General features: G+C 34.7%; 1 pseudogene; it reads right to left on the minus strand.

Moving 5' to 3' along the window:
- Positions 1–289: 289 nt before the first annotated feature.
- On the minus strand, positions 290–2,883 carry LOC143593195 (pentatricopeptide repeat-containing protein At2g22070-like; annotated as a pseudogene).
- Between the last annotated feature and the right edge of the window lie 3,532 nt (positions 2,884–6,415).

Here is a 6,415-nt window from a genome sequence, read left to right on the forward strand (position 1 = left end):
GTGTGGGAAAAACATAACATCTTTACAACAATAACCCGAACCCGGGCATTTATTGTCTTTTCTTTGTAGACGTGTTTTGTGTTGGACTATTTGGTATTTAAAATTATGTTTTATAGGTTGTTTTAGAAATTTTGAACATTATCATATCATATTATTATATGATGTTTGATTTTTTTTTGTTAAGTTTAAATATAAAACCACTTACAACAATTCGTACAAGAGAAGCTAAAACATTCAAATGTTGACATGATAACTAATCAGACTTTATGGAAGTTAAAAACAACTTCATCTTATATTCTTCTGAACTCTGATAGCAAAGAATTTGCATGCTACAACTTACAACTATTTGTACAACACAAGAAGCTAAACTAAAATGAATATCAATATAACTTGAAAGTTTCTACATAAAAAAAATAATATTTGTCAATTGTGCATCTTATGTCATGACATGGCTACCAGTAATCACGACATGAGCACGCGCCATTTTTGAAATGATGAAACCGAGTTGCATCTCTAACTATAATTTCCCTACCAACAAGTTTTGAAATGAACTTAATAGCAGAGTGACAATCTTTACACACCCTCAAATTCTTCATGATTCTCAAAGTACTGTTTTTTGGAGTCTTCATTAATGCAAACACAATAGCAAGTTTTTCACTATGATGCATAAGAATTTGCTCTTTAACCTCTTCATCAAGATCATGCAAAACTGCTTCAGTTTTCGGTACGAACCCTAATTTCTTGATCTCCTTCCAAATTTCAGCCATATTTCGATAAATTTCATCTCTTTCGGGATGAAGACCATCTTCAGCTTCAAACACATGAACTTGGTTCCTTATCTGAACCCAACTAAACCCTTAATCTTTCTTCACTTGTTTGACTTTCATTGACTTTCTAATCTCAGCAGCATTCTCCCAATTCCCACAGGCAAAATAAACATTAGCTAGAGCCGAGTAGGCCCCACTGTTATCCGGTTCAATTAGCAACAGCTTTTCAGCTGCAATTTTTGCAAGATCCGTGTTTTTATGAACATTACTAGAAGCTAAAAGTGAACCCCAAGCTATAACATCAGGTTCAATTGGCATATTTTGTATGACATCATACGCTTCTTGAAGTCTTCCCGCACGTCCATAAAGATCAACCATACACGCATAATGACTTAATGTCGGTTCAATCCCGTGTTTTTCTTGCATTAATTTAAAATACCTGACACCTTCTTCAACCAATCCCATATGGGTGCAAGCCGAAATCACTCCAACGTAAGTTATTTGGTCGGGTTTTATATCAAAACTCAACATTTTTTCAAATAACTCCAAAGATTCTTTTCCATGGCCATGTTGAGCTAACGAAATGACCATGGAAGTCCACGAGACAGTATCTTTTAAACAACTTATTATATCAAACACGCGTTTTGCATTATCAATATTTCCAGATTTAGCATACATGTTAATCAAAGCATTACTTACAGAAACCGACGGAGCAGATTCGGATTTTATGGCTCTGGCATGTAATTGTTTGCCATGTTCTAAAGAAGCCAGACTTGAACTTACACTCAATATAGCTGCTAGAGTGTAACTGTTAGGTTCCGAGCCCTCTTTGATCATTGATCTAAAGAGATTTATTGCTTCATCATTAAATCCATTCTGCATATAGCCAACAATCATGGCGGTCCATACTACAACATCACGGTTTTTCAACGAATCAAACATTCGTCTGGCTGGATTCATGTCCCCTTGCTTGATGTATCCGTCTAAAAGAGATGTAAATGCTATTATGTTTAGATCTGAAATATGATTTTGAGATACAATCTTTTGAGCTATATTTACACAGCCAAATTTAGAGTACATTGAAATCAAAGCATTCCCGACAGCTCCCGGTAAATCAAAGTGGAACCTCACAATATGACTATGAATTTGTTTCCCCAAATTCGAGTCATTAACATTCGCACAGGCTGATAAAACACTTGCCAATGTATACCTATCTGGTTTTAGAGGTGTACTTTTTAGCATAATTGAGAACATATCAAGAGCTTTAATGTCCAAACCATGTTGACTGTAACCCGAAATCATTGAATTCCAAGTAACTATATCTCGATCAGTCATTTGCTCAAATTGAGCAAGTGCAAGATCGAATCGTTTACATTGCATATGCATTGATATCATAGTATTCCAACTCGACAAGCTCTTCACTTTCATCCTATCAAACACACTTTCCGCTGTAAACAAATCACCAGATTTCGCATACATGTTTAGCAGAGAATTAGCAACGTTAGGGTACCCACCGAGCCCGACTTTCACCACACATGAGTGAACTTTCCTACCGATCTCCAACGATTTCATTGCAGCACAAGACGCAAGAACAATAGTAAACGTGTACTGGGTCGGTATCACTTTCGAATATATCATGTCAATCAGCATCCTGATAGCCTTTTCGAAACGACCAATCTGATTATAACCCACCATCAATGCAGTCCACGATACAGAATCTGGTTCAGGCATTTGGTAAACAAGCGGTGTGCGTATTCAATCCTTCCCTGTTTAGCGTAAGCGGAAATAACCGTGTTCCACGAAGATGCATTTCTCACAGGCATTTCATCGAACAGCTTACGGGCGTCAGCAAGAAACCCGGTTTTCGCATACAAGTTAATCAGATTGTTGATTAGATTCACACCAACTTGAACACCAGACTTGATTATTCGAACATGAATCGTTTTTCCCGCGCATGGGTCTTTGTTAATCAGGATGTTTTGAATTAGAGAAACATAGTGTTGTTGTGCCATGGAAATATAAAAATTGAATTATTTGATTCGAATTCGAATCTATTTATTGGGAAATTGTAAAGATGGCGAGCACTAACCGAAGGGAAAACCGAATTAACCGAAAAGAAAATCCGTTATTTTGTATACCCTCAGTAGCCGAAACAAACCGCACTGATTCACATTTTTATATATTGTATGAAGCTTTTATACCTCAATTACATGTATAAATAACACAATTTGATATAGAGAATCCTCTCCATTTTATGTATGTACTAGCCAGGTGTCCGCGCAATGCAGCGGTGGACGCTCAAACGCAACCGGTGTTAGTATATTTGTAAACTCGCAACGATATGTGTGTAACTCGACGGTGGTATGCATTTAACGTGGCATCGGATGCGTAGCCAGTGCCAGTAAGCACGCCACACAATGCCTAGACGCGAGCAAATCGATATGTATAAACATTGTCATCTGCGTAACTGATGCTTGGGTAATTGGTGGCGACAATCAAGAAACAAAGATGAAAATGTATAGTAATTTCAAATAAAGTACTTTTTAACCAATCCGTTTTGACGGACTTGTTCCAACCCAAAAATGTTTTAACCCTAAACCCGTTTGACATGGCCCCTTTTAATCTAAACTCATCCCAACAAGAACTAAATTAACCTTTTTTTTGTATTAAACTTGTTCCAACCTTAACCTGTTCTGACACCATTAGCCGAACTTGCCCAGCCCATTGCCGGTAATAACTGGTATTCACGTAACATGTTAGTTTTATTTTAAATTAATAAACTATAACAATATCATACTCAAATTAAAGAGAATAAAATGCTTTTTTTATGGTGTACTTTTTTAGAAAAAATATTAACGTGTGAAAAAGTGTAACTATTTAATAAATTAATCAAAATTAATTGAAGTTGAAGGACTATTATTATAAATTATTCTTGAATGAGCAAAGACTATATTACCCCTAAAATTCTATGCATTGTTACTTGTATAATATGCAACAAAAATGGCACCTCTTAAAATTTAAGAGGTCCCTTACTCATATATAATATACTAGTAGGTACCTGCGCGATGCGGCTGCAACATTAATTTACAACATGATACTCGTTTTAAGTTAGTTTATCAATGTTCTCGTGATATATGTATTACTTACATTAGTTTTCTTATTTGCCTCATCGATATGGTATATCTATGCCATAAGAATTGCATAACTTAAAGTATAAAAGTCAGAAATATATATAAGAAAATGAAAGTCACCATCATTGCTTCAATGTAATAATCCAACACATGAATAAAAAAAACATAAGTCCTATACATGAACATTTGAATATGTGCGTTAACAACTTGCATTGTGATGACATAATTTTTAGTCAATGCCTTGCAAATCTCAATGACCTCATCTACGCTTTTCGGCCACCATTTTTCATCCCAATCGATACAAGGATCTTCTTGCCTACTAACTTCTCGTCCTTAATTGCCACGTCCGCTGAAGTAGGTTTGGGAGTCTTGATGTCAAGATATGAAGAATATAAGCAAGCAAAATATATGTGGTTCAGTAAATGAACTCAACGAAATAGTTAATTAGTAAACTGTTTATCAACAATAAAATGTTTTCTATTGACAGTAAGAAAAATAATATAATCTAGATATTACCTGAGCTGCATATATCATAACCTCATACTGAACAAATGCAGAAAAAGTAGTCTCAGCTTAGCAACCGATACCGAAGGCTGCAAGAATAAAAACAAAACAAAAACATTCTTTACATGTCAAATTCTCTAAGATACCAAACCGAGCATTTTCGGTACCGAACATTCTTTACGTATCAAATGCTGTCTACAGTATGACTGTATGAGTATCGTACTGGTTACGATACCAAACCGAGCATTTTTGGTGGCGGTAACGATATGTAACATCCCGAATTTACGAGACATTGTTTAGTTACAATAAACGTCGAAGTAGACTACACTAATATGTTTTATTTAATGGTTGCAAGCATAATAAACTTTAGAGTGATAAATGGGGAAAATACCAAACTTAACATTAGTGTCCATATAGAATGTAAGGAACTTGGGGGACCATTTCTGCCAAAATGGCATACCTTGAATTAAAAGAATAATAATAATAATAATAATAATAATAATAATAATAAAAGGGGAAAATAAGATCAAAATCTGGATGAAAATTCGTGGGTGTGTACGGGAGAGAAGGAAACGAGACCTAGAACCCAAAATTGGGCTGAAATATCTGGATCCATCACTTGCATGTGGGTTATTGATCAAGATTAGGTGTTCTTGAAGGTGAAGGTAATCTCTATAACCCTATTTTGGTAGAGATTGGTAGTACATTGATTAATAGTGAAATAAAGATGTTTATATGTTACATTTATGGTCAACTATGTAATCCTCGTTAATTCTTGAAGTATTATGTCCTTTGATTGTTGTATTAGCTAAGCTTGTTACTTAGTACACGAATTATTCTTGATGGTTAGATATAGATCTTTAAATTGCAAATATGGTTAACGATGGTGTTCACAATGTTGATGAGGATGATGATGCTATAATAACTTAAACGTTGATTTCAGGGTTTGTACAAGCCTACTTGATTTCTAGATGGTTATGTGTTAGTAGGTTCTTAACATGTTTGATGGATCAATATTTGTTATCGTAGTGTTTTGGTAAACAATTGGACATGTAACTTATCAATCCTGATAGATAAGTTTTAAGCCCGCAAGGTGTTTGATAAAATGCCATAAAGAATAAATTATGAGATTTAAATAAAAAATGTGACATTGACTTGTGTAGAGATATGTAAATGTATGAATGTATGATCATGTGGTATGTGTGGGTATTTCATATGAGGATTGAACTTTAAATGATGTTACATAATACAATTTTAATGTGGTATGTTGACTTGCAAATTAGTTACCCGATACAAGGCTTGGGAATTGCCGGACCGAGAGGAGAGTCTAAGTATGTCCTATCCTACGGGCTAAGGTGAGTAGTATATCTCCTGTACTATTTACCTACTTATTTAATATAAGTAGAATTTAATGTGTGTGGTCGTGACTAATTTGATAAAGATTTTAATTAGTTTTGGTTTAAGGACATGTTGCTGTCCACAGTGCACAGTTTCGGGTCAGGGGTTATTTCGGGTGTTAAATAGTTTTATTTTCACGCGAAACTTAGTTCCAACATTCCCGACACATTTGTCTACTCCTACAAAAAGGTCTCAAGTCAAATGGTTTTAATTTAGAGGTCAAAACAAATTTGTAACACCGAGTTTCAGTTGCTGTCCTAAGCAGGTCAGCCTGCTTGCAGATGTCGTTTCGAGGTCTTAACCATTTTATTTGTACACGATTTTTGTACAGAAGTTGATTTACACCATAATGGATTTTATATAATTTTTTATAGATTTTTCAGAGATTGTTTGACGCGGTTTTGTGAATATTTTATCAATAAAATACTGATTTTCAGCAACAGATCAGTCTGTTTGCAGATGTTGTTTCGGGGCTTATATTGTTTTATTTAGGCATAATTCTCGGTAAGGAGTTAGTAAACATCATAAAGCATTTTATGTAATTTTTGTAGAATCTTCCAAAATCATTTGATGCGGTTTTGTGGATATTTTATCAATTAAATACTGTTTTCAGCA

This window comes from Bidens hawaiensis, unplaced genomic scaffold (genome assembly GCF_021521415.1).
Source record: "Bidens hawaiensis isolate Kalapana, Puna unplaced genomic scaffold, B.hawaiensis_p1.1 tig00041825_1, whole genome shotgun sequence".
NCBI classification, from domain to species: domain Eukaryota; kingdom Viridiplantae; phylum Streptophyta; class Magnoliopsida; order Asterales; family Asteraceae; genus Bidens; species Bidens hawaiensis.